At 39.8% G+C, this 14318-nt stretch overlaps 1 long non-coding RNA gene across 2 annotated transcripts; it reads left to right on the top strand.

The window, feature by feature from the left end:
- Positions 1-673: 673 nt before the first annotated feature.
- Positions 674-13302, top strand: LOC135983913 (uncharacterized). 2 transcript variants are annotated; one of them, XR_010601765.1, is made up of 4 exons: positions 674-809; positions 9927-10028; positions 11191-11279; positions 11469-13302. It is a non-coding gene; the product is annotated as an uncharacterized LOC135983913 (long non-coding RNA). The 2 variants fall into 2 exon arrangements; XR_010601764.1 differs by lacking the exon at positions 11469-13302 and having other exon boundaries at positions 11191-11411.
- Positions 13303-14318: the final 1016 nt, after the last annotated feature.

The following is a 14318-nucleotide window of genomic DNA, read 5'->3' as shown; positions in this document are numbered from 1 at the left end:
CCGTCACTGGGTCCATTGTTATTACAAATAAATAGCTGTTATTATTTGGTCAAATTATGCCATTGATTTTGAAGTAGAATTCCCTATTGTCCATAAGGCCCACCACTTTTGCATAGACTTTTATTTAAAAAACAACAATATTCTGTAAAAATGAAATACTCATTTAGCCAGAAGACCAGACATTTAAAAAGGAAAAGTTCATGCAGAACAACAATATCACGAACTTTTATATACATGTATTTACCAAATAATTCATTTCTTTGCGTATGTTTGATTTTCTTCTTGTGTGTCAGATTTTCTAGTGCATATATTTTTAATTAGTAGCTATTCTCTTAGACATTCACCAAACTTCATGGTATCACATATCTTAATCTAATTAATTGATTTCTTTGTCTTTTTATATAAAGTCTGCCTAATTTTCTTCCTTTTTTGATATAATTAGAAATAATAGCAAACATGAAATATTAAAAATAAACAGGTGCATGTGACATTGCCTATTTTCCCTAAAATCAAGCATACAAAACCAGAATTTTTTATTGTGAAACATTAAAAATTCAGCAAGATAATTAAGTACATGCCTTACTTTGATGAGGTGTAAACGCCACACAGGTGAACAAAAGATTAACGAATCTGAGCTCAGTTAGCCCCCTTCTGCAGTGTGTGTCAGCCTTGATTTCTTACCAGACCCAGCTGGAGCAGAGCTGGGTCTCCTTCATAAAGGAAGACAGTGAAAGCTAAAAGGGAGATGCAGGTGAAGGACCTAGAAGGGGAGAAGATTAGTGTTTCTGCACTCTGTGGAAGAAGCATTGGTAGGTCCTGGGAAAGGGGCAGCTCTCCAGGGAAGTAACCTGCGGGGTTGGTCTTTTGCAACAGAACTGGGAGCTGGACAGAATCTGAGACTAAAAGCTCAAGCCCAGATGGGTATAGGCTGCTTTAATTGGATTTGGTTTGTTAAGGGTTTTCTGCATTCTACTGGGAGATACTGTGGGGAGACTGGGAGCCTGTTTCTCTGGGAGAAGAGTGAGATTGCACTGAGGAGCCCAGGATGGATGGAATGTGTTGTGCTGACAACCAGAGCAGTGTGGAACACCCTTTATATAGGGTGTTGATATCCCAGAAGGGGTGAGGCTTTAAAGTGACCCTGCCAGAGGGCTAAGTCAGGAGAAGCAGCTGACTATTGTAGAACTGGAGTGGCTGTCTGCAGGGGTACAGATGAGGAGAGCCTGCTATGGCATACCCAGCCATGAGGGGGCATGCTGACCCATGATTTACTCTTCTACGCTAAACTTTAATCCCATGGAGTAATTGTTTGAAGTTAGTGCTTAAGTATCTTGCTGGATTAGGGTCATACAACTCAGTAAATTGAAGCCCACCAGCTATCCCCAGAAAAAAACTTCAGTCTCCATTCTCATTCAGATATTACCAATGAAGATGAAAATTAAGGTCAATTGAAATGATGTAACTTCAAAAGATACAAGTGAATTACAAAAGACCATAGCTACGGTCTGCTTGTTTCTTAAGTGAGGAGTGTGTTGGTAAGGTGGAGTTGTCTATGGTATTGTTTTCAAAGCCTCTTATCTATTGAACACCCACTTCAGGAATGGGAATACCATATGCAGAAGGCTGCTAGATTGATTCCTTTATTTTACTGCACAACTCTGAGTAGTTTCTATGATGAAATGTTAAAATTTGAAGGGGGTAGTGTGGTGGAGATGCTTTATTTGTAGGATATAAAAAGATTTAATTAATACTCTTATAGATTAAATAGTCTTCACCATCTAGGATAAGACGACTCTTTTGAAAACAGGAAATAGCAGTTTCCTAAGGCAACTTTTTTGAGTCCTAATGGAGACAAACAATTAAAATATAATAATAAACAATAATTAAAATATAATCACATATGCAGAATAACGATTAAAGAAAATATTAAAAAGTCAAACTGAACCACAGAGCTATCTACCCCTGTGGGCAGCAGTAATTATAACAGAAATCACTTCTGAAAAAGAATAAATGGACACAAATCAGACACCAGGAAAGGTAACATACAAAAGCCAATAGGAGATCACTTCAATCTCCCTGGACATTCTATAACAGATTTAAAAGTAGCCATACTTCAACAAAAAAAACTTCAAAAACAGACTTCAAAGAGAAACTGCAGAGCTACAATTTATTTGCATTAATTTGGGCTTGAAGAGGGACCGGGAGTGGTTGGCTCGCTACAAAAGCAATTTTCCCTCTCTTGGTATTGACACCCACTCATCTATTATTGGGAGTGGACCACATCTACCCTTATTGAATTGGCCCTGTCAACACTGGTTCTCCACTTGTAGGGTAACTCCCTTCTCTTCATGTGTGACTATATTTATGCCCGCATCTGTAATTTTCACTCCAGGCATCTGAAGAAGTGGATTTTTTATCCACAAAAGCTTATGCCCAAATAAATCTGTTAGTCTTTAAGGTGCCACTGGACTCCTCATTGTTTTTGTGGATACAGACTAACATGGCTAACCCTCTGATTCTGAAAAAGTAGCATCTCCAAAAGTTTGAATGTGGGAGAAAAGGACTGATGTCTAGGAAGAGCATATTACACACTACTGCCACAAGGGCTGTGTTAGACAACTGAACTAATACTAAGCAATGCACCCACAAGGTGATTGGTGCCAGAATGCAGATCTCTTTTCAGGATGAGTCTCAGTGAGATGGTCTCAAATTGGAGTATAACTAGTTTCTATAGAAGTGAAGCGTCAAAGAGGCAGTCAGTTCAGAACCTTTAAAACTTTTCATTCTGTGGCATGCTGCACCTGTCATGTACACAATTGAGACTGAATTGGGAGCTGCTACAGAACAAAGTTCCTCCATAAAAGAGGAGGAAAATCTATAGCACATGTTAAAATAGGTTTCTTAAGGAAAGCAAGGCAATAAGAATAACATGGGAAGAAACTAAAGTTTGAATTTCTTTTTAATAAAGCAAATCCCTTGCATAGGACTTCAGAAGCCTCTAAACTATTTGTATTGGCACTGATTTCCTCCAGAATAACACTGAACAGATAATAGCATGCCCTTGGGATAGAATGAGTGCATGCTCTCATAACAGTAGTATTTCTACAGTTAATTCATCCAGGCCCAACTATCCAAAATCTAGCTGTGCAGGAGACGCTCCCTCAAAAGCATCAGTCTGATCACCTACATTCTGGCCAGCCAAAGCCTGGACTGAAGGAAAGGAGAAGGAGATCCCTCAAATAATTTTTTTAAAGCTCAGGGAGAGGAGTGGGGAGCACTTCTATAGTCTAGGAGGTTTGAAGTAGGGAGGGATCCAGATGCCCAGTAAAATCTGGAATTGATACTAGAGAGAGTACTGTGGATAAAGAAAAAAATCATGACTCTCACCTCTAAGAGAGACCTAAAACTCCCAGTGTAACCTACATCTTTTATCTGTCACTGAAAAGCAAGAAGCCTGAATCTGTTCTCTGACTTGAAAAATGCATAAGACCTATGGATAGAAGAATTGGGTATTTAACCCCTCTCTGTAGCTGTTTGGCACGAGATCTGACAGCTTTACAGTAGCAAAGGGGCTTAGATAAAATCCCACATGAGAATTAAAGGCAACTAAGTAGCATCTGCAGTATTCATTAATGGATGTACCATTACGGCAGTATTCTCTGCGACCACTGGTTTGGTGACAGGGCCTTTATAAAATACATCTGGAGAGGTGAGATCCTCAAATGGGGACAAGAACAACTTTGTAGCTGGGACTAGGAGGTTGTAGGAAAAATGACAGTATTCCCTGATACATAAAACTAATTACCTTTAAGAGCAGACAACTATTTATTTAGAGGGATTTTTTTATCCATTTGAATATAATGAGCGATAACAAATCAGTTTGGTTTGTTTAGATGAAAGTAAGTTGCCACCTTTTTTGCTCCACAGGAAGAGTATATCTGCAAAGAACATAAGTGCTAGATATGAAGCCAAAGGAAGGACTAATCTGTAGTTATCTATGGTGGATTTATTTTAAGGCTTGAATTTTAGTCTCAATTAAGTTAACTGAGTATTTTATCTAGTTCCCATGTTTCTATGCAGAAGAAAAGGATGTTCATTTACTAATGCTGGGACTTTTAAATGGTCCAAGGGAGTTAGGCATTAACTCCTTTGAAAGTGCCAATCTAAAATTTTCTTCATACAGTTATAGGTACCTATTCCTTTCTGTGATACTGGAATTCCCCCCCGCCCCCCGCCTTTAGGGATATTAAGGCTATTGTGTCAGATTAATCCCTGGAATAACTCCATTGATTTCATGTCTCATTCCAGACTCATAACTGGCTCTTATTAGGCTCACCATTATTGCAAAATCCATAAGGAAGAAGAAACTAGCAAAGATTGTAACTTGGAATTTTTTTAGGCTCACAGGGTGCATCCTGGTCCCACTGAAGTCCATGGCAAAACTCCAACTGACTTCAGTGTGGCCCAAATGTTATAAACATGGTGGAGAAAGCCAATAGTTTACCTGGTTATTTCTTTACAAGACTTAATTTGATTCAGAAGAGTGCTGATTTCACCATTGCCTATGACATAAGTGACAAGTAACTGCTTGTATTTCTAATGTCTGAGTGCCTGGCAAGACTTTGACGTTTAAATGCCAAGTGCCAGAAGACATCTATAGTATCTGCTAAATGCTTCACTATATTTATAATGTCCATAAAGCGCCTCATGACATTTTAATGCCCACTGGAACCCTCATAAACCTCCAAACATTAAGGAATTTCAGTAACTTTAACAGCTTTCAGAGTGGTAGCTGTGTTAGTCTGTATCAGCAAAAAGAACGAGGAGTCCTTGTGGCATCTTAGAGACTAACAAATTTATTTGGGCATAAGCTTTTGTGGGCTAAACCCCACTTCATCAGATGCATGCAGTGGAAAATACAGTAAGAAGATGTATATACATACAGAGAACATGAAAAAATTGGGGTTGCCATACCAACTCTAACGAGACAAATCAATTAAGGTGGGCTATTATCAGCAGGAGGAAAAAAAAACTTTTGTAGTGATAATCAGGATGGCCCATTTCAAGCAGTTGACAAGAAGGTGTGAGTAACAGTAGGGGGGAAATCAGCATGGGGAAATACTCATTTTTTTAACAGCTTTAACTCAAATGTAATAAGAGGTCCTGTGCACTAGTTCTCATGGAGTCCTAACTAACCAGCCTACCCTGAGCCGCCTTGACCATGTCCATTTTAAAGGAATTTAAATTTAAGGATTTTTATTTTTATTATATATTATAAAAATGTATTGAAATGCCTTAAAAATAAATAACTTCAACTGCTTGTTCTTATCTCCACCCTCCCCTCCACCGAGCAACCTCCTCGGGCTTGATAAAAGCTACAAGCCATTTCATGCTAAAGGTGTATTAATATTATTTGGTGGTAAGCAGGACTGGCTTTAGGAAGTGCGGGGCCCGATTCGAATACCCGGTGGCGGGTCCTTCACTCGCTCCGGGTCTTCCACGGCACTGAAGGACCCGCCGCTGACATGCCACCAAAGACCCGGATTGCTGCCGGGTGAGTAAAAAATTAAAAGGGCACCTAAGTTAGGCACTCTTCTTTAGGGCGTGGGGCCCTCTTAAGTGCGAGCACTGGGCCCTCTTAGGCGCAGGGCCCGATTCGGGGGAATTGGCCTAAAGCTGGCCTTGGTGGTAAGGAGGAAGCAGTCAGAGTCCATCTTAATGGAAACTGCATCACAACTGTGGTTTCACCATATCTGAGTCTAGGAAAACTGCTTCTTTAACCAAGGTGCTTTAAGAAGCAACATTAAAATGGATGAACACTCCAGAGTGATGGAAATATTAGGCATATGGATTCAAATAATAAGATTTCCATTACTGACTATCACAGGTGCATCTTCCTTGCTACCATGCATAGCATGTGGTGGTCAGGATATAGATATGTGCAAGTGTGCTCAGTTGGAAGGTGTTTCTTCTGTGATTAACGTAAGCAAAATTCCTCATAGTACTACTTGTCCTGATCCCTATTCTCCTTTGGGTATAATAAACAGTCCTTTATAAAAATTTAAATCTGATTCACATGGGCTTAAAAAGAAAAAGCTATATACGCTGTGCTACATTTTACTCTGTAGTAAAAGTCTTTTAATACTTAAATTTGTACAAAGCACAAATCAAGCAGGAAAAAAGCGTGAATTATTTAAGCTAGTTTATCTAAGAGAAAAAATAACTCCACTGCAGGACTTCCATCTGTCTGCAATGGTAAACAGCCACCACCTGTTTCCTGTAAATGGCAGTATAGGATTATTACTCAGTAAATGTCACAATTTCCATTTCAAAACCCCTTTTCAGCTGTCTGTTTCTCCAACAACAAAAATAATAAATCACCTGCTACCATGGTCAGTATAAATCCCCTGTCTGTGTAATAATGACTGGAGGAAAGAAAGCCAAAGAAACATTCCTTTTTGCATTGCTTTCATTTATATAACATTTGTACCCAGAGGACAGAAAGGTGATAGATTCTACTGCACGCTGTGGCAGAGAGCACTTTTTAGCTTTCACGCTGTATTGATAGTAAAAAGAGGGCAATATTTACTACTTGATACTCACAAGAAGATACTGGCATCCTACACTGGGCTCTAAGTAATTTTAAATATTCTTTAAAATACTGATGTCTGTCTAAAGGACAAAATAATCTGCAGAAATATTTTTCTGAAATAATCTGCCACTAAGTGATTCCCTTGGCCATATCTAGATACACCAAATGTAGATATGTGCTGACTGCAGGGATATATGTCCACTATTCAATATTTTGCGTGGGTTCTAGGTTAATCCTGAAACTCAACTTGGTGCAGCCAAGAGAATATCTTAGTGCCAAAGAAATTAGAAACAGTGAGCAACCAACGGCTTTGCTATTTAAAATCAATGAGCTGGCAATAACCAGCAATTGAACAAAGCAAAGTCCCATCTGATATTACATGCTTCATTGGGTTATGGCTTCCTACCAAAATTCAATGAAGTATCCGACAATCATTCTGTAGACTATATGCTATTTGGTAGTTGTTAAAATATTGACACATGGCGACACCTCTTGCTACAGAATGAGTCCTTATTTGTGTGTTGTTAAACTACACAGCACCACTGACTTCCTGCTTCCAAGTATAACTTCATACCTACAGCTTCCCCCTTATTTCACCTTCTCTTCCAAATTCAGCCCAGTAAATCTAGAACAGTCATACTTTATATATGTAGCAAAAGAGAATGCACTGGAGGAAAATGTTTCAGTATGGCAGAAAGTTCCTTTAAGGTCTGTACTTCATCCCTCTCTTCGTTCAAATCCTCCTTGTGCGTGGGGTGGGGAAATATAAATTTCCTCCATTCTTTGGGTATCCTTGTGTGGCCTTGTCTGTCTTTCAGGAACCTACCTTGAACCTGCACTGAACTTTGCTGATGTATACCATACAGAACAGCTTGCAGGATGAGTGCTTTAGTTCCTGTCCCGAAGAATTGACAATCTATCATTTCTATGTACGGTATAGGACCAAGCACAAAGCTGGTGCTTACCAAAGAAAGAGAATAAAAAGTGGTACACTATTTAATTGTACTGTCCAGGCTTTCTAATGGCCAGTTTTATGCTCCTCAAGGAAGGAGCATAAGTCTAGGAGCAAAGTGAGTGGCCCCACTGATAAGTGACCCCATTCTATTTTATTTACAATATGAATAATTTCTATAGGATGACTGAAATAGATATTAAATGGTAAAATATCACACTTTGTCTATTCCTGTAAGTTGTAGCCAGCACTTCAAAAATCATTCCTGTTCCTCTCCAGTCTGTAACAACTAGTTCGAACACTGTCAGATAACTTTGCCCCCTGACACGCATTCAGAATCCTCTTCTGTTTCACGTGTCTATGTGCTCAAAGTTTCATTAAGCTTGAAGAATATCTCTCCAGGGGGTGGTGATGCTGTGTTTGCTTTACTACAAAAGAGTCAACTATCTATTAGTAACTTTCCATTAAGTTCAGTTAGCTATTATTTTGCAAAAAGTGACACTTCCATATGTGATGAATAGCTGGCTTATTGTTGAAGGATCCTATAACAGTGATATGGGGCGCTATTAAATTTCATAAGATGGTTCACAATACCGCTAGAAATGTTTATTTTCTATAAGGTGTGGGAGCTAGAGATCTCTAGAAGCCCAAGATGATTTAGAGCCGTGATACTCAGACTGAGGCTTGTGAGCCAGAATTGGCTCTCTAATGTGTCTCCTGCAGCTCTTTGCAGCCCATGATAGTAAAGTTAGTAACCAAACAGGATGCTTTTACTATGTTATTAACCAATTAAGTTAACTTGTAGTAAACTATTGGCTGTGAGAACATTTATAAATACATATCTCCTCATCATACTATTTAAATATGAATAGTACTTTAGTAAATGAAACAATGAATTTACACTACTGTGGCTCCTTTGGGTAATGTTGATTGCTAATTTGGCTCCTGCATCACTGCAGTCTGAGTATCACTGATTTAGAGCTAAATGCTCAGGCAGCTAATAAAAATGCTCTGCTTTAACAGATCGAGTTGGCTGGAAACTTTTCAACAAAACACTTTTTTGTCAGAAAATGCTGCCCCTCACGCTCCCAAACCAAAAATTTTGATGGAAATATATTGGTTTGGAGAACACTTTTGTCAAAAGTTTCTCCACTTGAGGATAAAATTTCTGGAGAGAGACAGGTCCCCAGAATAGCCAACAGTTTAGCTGTGAGAACACTCACCTGAAATGTGGGAGACCCAAGTTCGTGTTCTGCCTATTTTGCAGCAGGGACTTGAACCTGTATCTTCCATATTTCAGGAGGGAGCCCTAGCCCCCAGGCAATAGAATCCATCTCTCTGGCCCCATGAACACTTAATTATTTATACAAAGTGGAACAGCTCCGCCTCCAACGAGAGTTTGAGAGACACAGACTCTGTAGCCCAATGATTAGGGCACTCACTTGGGATGTGAGAGACAAAAGCTCAAGAGTAAGTTCCTGTTCTGAATCAGGCAGAGCAGGGACTGAACCTACGTCTTCAGTATCTCATATGAGTGCCCCAGTAACTGGGCTATTGGCTATTCTGGGGTCAGATGGACACACCCACTTTTTTCCATGAAAATTTTTCAAAGGCTTCAGATTCATTTCTATTTGGAATGAAGACAAACTTTGAAACTTTCCCCCTCTTCCCCCCCCCCCCCATCCAGCTGTAGTAACAGGACTTCATAAGATCAACGGGTTCTCATTTTTCAAAATATCCTCAGGGTCTTACTTTTTATCCTTCCTTTTAGAATTTTAGACTAGAAAAGGAGCCTATTGTGTGAAATAACAGTTATGACAATTTCCTTCAATAACAAGAAAGTATGAGAGTAGCAAAATATTTCTTTTCCAGAAAATACAAGTATTTTGGCTCAATTTCTCTTTCTAATAGAATTTTGCAGGATAATTCTTAGATACCACATGTATTTTGAGAAGGTTTTTTTTAAAAACAAGAATGTTGCACCCTCCATACCTTACCAGTCTACACACATTGTATTTGGTACAATGACTTCTAAATTTTCTGTGACATTTCACTATAATTAAAATGAACCCTAGCAGTAGCGTGATTATATGATGGTAGAAAATGACTTAATTTATTTCTAAATGTGGCTTTATCAAGCACATTTGATCACTTTAATTTCATAAGGACAAATCATGAATTTTAATAACTGAAGTACAAACCAAATTAACCAAACTATACAATGTAATTAGTGATGCAATACATGGGGTTATATTACAATCTGATTAAATATGTCCCTGAAGACACTTTTAAAAAAAAAACCTAATTTATTAGAGATTTGTAGTTTCACTGCCCACTGTTTTACTGCTCTTTATGCGTGGTTTTTTTTTTTTTTTTTTTGAGGTCACTTAATTACTACTTTGAAGTAAAGATGCAAGAACTTGGAGAAGTTTATCTGACAGTATCTATTAAATTTGTCAGGAAGACCAAAGAGACCGCACAGAGGTAAGAGCTAGTGATATTACATTTAACAGAGTAATTTCTTCTTATGGGAGCTATGTTATATATCAGGGATCGACAATCTTTGGCATGCAGCCCATCAGGGAAATCTGCTGGTGGGCCGGGACGGTTTGTTTACCTGAAGCATCCACAGGTTTGGCCAATCGCAGCTCACACTGGCTGCAGTTTGCCTTTCCAGGCCAATGGGGGCTGTGGGTAAACAAACTGTTCTGGCCCACCAGAAGCTTTCCCTGACGGGCTGTGTGCCAAAGGTTGCCAATCCCTGTTATATAGGAAGGAGCTGGAAACAAAGAAACCAGCCAGCTCTCTGCTGACCACCACCAATTGTTTGCAAACCACCAGTGGTTTGTGGCTCCACAGTTAGAAAACCTTTTGCTTAGTGGATAAAAGACCATATCCTCTAAGGTATTTAGCTGCCTAACTCCTACTTATTTCAGTGGGAGTTAGGCCCTAAATAGTTTTAAAGGATCTGGGCCTTAAAGGTACCTACTTCAGAGTTCCAAAGTACGGACTTAAAAATGTAATTTTATTAGCAAACTTCTTAATCATTCTGATCACTGCAGATGAATTCTTAACATTCTCAATTAAATGAATGTTGGATCCAAAATATTTTGTATGTAAACCAAGAACCAAGCTAGAAAAACAGCTGAGACATTTAAGGCCAGATTCTGTCATCCTTACTAATGTCTAATAGTACAATACTTCAATTCCAAACTAGAAAAGAACAGTTTAGCCATGTGGATATCTAAATTAGGGTGCCAATTACACATTTATGCTCTCAAATTGGCCCTTACCTCTGTTTTAGGTCTGGCATCCAAATTCTTCGGAGTAGAGAGTAACAATCATGTTGAATAGAGTTAGCAATTTAACATTCTAATCACCAGTTAACATGGTTTAGATCACATTGTCCAAGAGCCAAGGATGAAAGCACACAATTAATTGGCATGCGAGACCTAAAACAATAGGTCTGTATATTGGAAAGGCCAACTTATTAACTTGCTGCAGCACCAATTAATTCCTTCTGCCAATTGCATATAGATTCAATGAGCCATAATTAGACTTGGTATAAGTGGGTCACTGTTGTGACCGATATGGCCCATGAATTGTGATATTTTGGGACTTTACACTCTTTTTTTTTTTTCTTCAGAGTAATTTGCCATCCTGATCACAACTGAAATGAAATCAAAACAATCATGGCTGGGTATCAGGAAACTAAGCTCCAGAACTTTGGACATGGTACTGTGCTCCATTTACATATGTCCCTTCAGTGTTCGTGGATCTATCCGCTGCTTAAAAAAAAAAAATCTTCCTATTTTGTATTTGCCATAAGGAAGAATAGAATCTAACTTAATGCAAACATTTTTAAAATGAGTTCAATGAGTACACATTTCCTTTTTAACTTGGAGTTTCTGTTCCCAATCACAGCTTTATAATGGATGTTTTCAGGCATCCAGTGACTGTTGGCAGAAAGTAGAAAATACTTGATGGAAATGAGTTTTAGACTGGATTCCATCTTCATCTGCACTTCGAGTGAACTGGAGCCAAAGGCACAAAGACTCCTTTTATGTAGACTGTTGTAAATTTCAAGTAACTTTGATTTTATTAAGTGTACCTGAGAACAGAATTTCATCCCAAGTCTGCTGATATGTTTCAGCAGATTTATGAAAAACAAAGACCTGGTTCCATGGCATGGCATTCCATAGGTATTCAGATCTAGGTGGGAGCTGCAGGCATCCATGCCTGTGGAAGGTCAACGTAAACACCATCTCGTGGCCTGCCAGCAGATTACCTGATGGGCCGTGTGCGGGCCGCAGGTTGCCTACCACTGCTATAGAGGAATCCCTTCCCCTGCAGCTGAGGAGCAATGGGTGCAGGAAGTGTGTGTGTGTGAGGGGGAGTTTGCAGAGCTTCCTGAAGCTGAAGGAGAAATCTTAGGGTGTGTCTGACCTGGCCCCGGATACTGTGCAGGGGAAGAGGAAGCCCTATCCTCCCCAGCCCAGCTGGGACTAGCAGCTGAACTCAGTGCAGGGTAGGAGCCACCAGCCACGTCTTCCCTAGTCCTGGCCCTTGCCACACAGTGATTTACCTCTCTGCCGGCTGCCCTGGGCACCCAAAACATACTGCTGGGGAGGGTCTCATGATCTCTCTTGTGGTTTCCCTGCCAGTCATTTTTCTGTGGGGAAGCAAAGAAATCTGCAGGGGACATAAATTCTGCACATGCACAGTGGTGCAGAATTCACCCAGGAGTAAAACTTCTACCACAAGGAATCTTTATGTGGTAGAGTGGTACTTGCACCTTTTATTATGCATGGTAATAAATATCATGCTAAGTGAACAGCAATGTAAATAATGGTCAGTTTATAAAAAAAAATAAGTTGAAAGGAAGCAAGTGATCATTAAATAGTGTATATATAGCCTAATACAGCTACCTGGCTTGAATATTTTATAATACAACTGATGAATCTGTTGACCATGCATGTACTGACTTTATGGGGGGAAAAAACAACTAACTCACCATGCCAGGTATCTGCAGAGTAATTTTTCAGTTTATTTAGTTTTATATTCTACTCCATACCAGGCTTCATTATACAAAAGATGACATGCCCACTGTTCATAGCAGCTGCAATACATTAACCTAATGGATTGGAATTATGGGTTACCTTAGGAAGTGTCTATTGTGCCAAATCCAAATGTAAACCCTACTGTGAAAAGTCTTGACACTATTAAATGTGATAAAATACTGAGTGTTTGGAGTGAAAAAAGGAAGAAGGGGGTGGGGAGGAGAGGGAAATAAAGACATATGGCTAAAAAGTAAAAAATCAAACCAAAAAACCCCCCCTCAAACTTAGTTATTCAGAGGAGGTTTTGGAAGAATCTCCCCAATTCCATTCAAAGCTGATTCACTTTGTATAAATGAAATATTCATTGGGTCAGAGCATGTGAGAATGACTCCTAACCCTTGTTGTTAGGGAACCCACCTGGCATAGGGGAGACCAGGGAGTTGAGAATCCTGCTCTATATCAGGGATTCAAATGTTGGTCTTCCACACCCCAGATGAGTGTCCTAACTGTTTGACTAAAAGACAAATGGTTACCCCTGTCTCCCTTTCTGGAAATCTGGCCCAAACTATTCAGCAAATTCATGAACAGTTTGGGGATGATGAATTGCATAGTGAATGGACTATTTGTCAGAACAAGTTTGCCCAGCTCTAATAGCAAGGCATGCTTTCCAGACCTCAGTGTATTTTTGTAGCTCTTCTTCGAATACTCTCCAACATGCTCTTTAAGCATTTGCCTATGTAACCCCCCTTTCCTCCCCTGGTTACTTGGGAGCTGGCAACACTCACCTGTGTGCCTGGGCGCCTGATGTTGTTGACATTAAGAAGGTTCTGAGTATCCCAGTGGTTGGATAGGTGGGAATCCTCTATTCCTCTGCTGAAGTCCCATTACTCCTAAAGGAATTTAAAATTGGCGGTGCCTCCACCTGGTTGGCCCCTGTACACACTCAATGGTGTGGCTTGGGAACCTCCAGGAATAAAGCTATTCTAATAATTAATAATAATATAATTTGTGGCATGCGTGGTTCAGTAGGAAGATCACTCTGCCTCTCCTCAGACTCAGTCTCTGCTGTGCCCCTTTCCTTGCAAGTACTTTCCCAAACCAGAGTGGGGATTACTCCCAGTTCCTTCACTGCAGGCCCACCTCAGTCAGCTCCAGGCACAGCAACAGTGTCTGCTGTGATTCCAGTGAAGCCACTAACAGCCTCTAAGGCTCCCTGATCCATCAAAGCACCTGCAGGCTCTCAGCAGCAGCTTCTGGCTTCCTAGCACAGCTCCTGGTATGAACAGAGCTCCACAGCAGCCATCTCACTCCTTTTCCCAAAATGGAGTTGTCATAACTATAAAGGGAAGGGTAACAACCTTCCTGTATACAGTACTATAAAATCCCTCCTGGCCAGAGGCACAATCCTTTTTCCTGTAAAGGGTTAAGAAGCTCAGGTAACCTAGCTGGCACCTAACCAAAAGGACCAATAAGGGGACAAGATACTTTCAAATCTGGGAGGGGGAGAAAGGCTTTGTTTTGTCTGTTCTTTGTCTGTCTGTTCTGGGAGCTTGCCAGAGACAGATCAAAAAAGCAAGCAACCCAACTCCATTAGAATTAGTAAGTACTAGCAAGGGAATGCGTTAGCTTACTTTTATTTTACTTGTGATTTTTCTCTGTGCTGAGAGGGAGGTGTATTCCTGGTTTTCTTTTTGTAACTTTAAAGTTTTGCCCA

The sequence above is a fragment of the Chrysemys picta genome, chromosome 1 (genome assembly GCF_011386835.1).
Source record: "Chrysemys picta bellii isolate R12L10 chromosome 1, ASM1138683v2, whole genome shotgun sequence".
In the NCBI taxonomy this organism is placed as follows: Eukaryota; Metazoa; Chordata; order Testudines; family Emydidae; genus Chrysemys; species Chrysemys picta.
The sequence above is the reverse complement of the archived record's forward strand: the minus strand, read 5'-3'. Positions and strand labels throughout refer to the sequence as shown.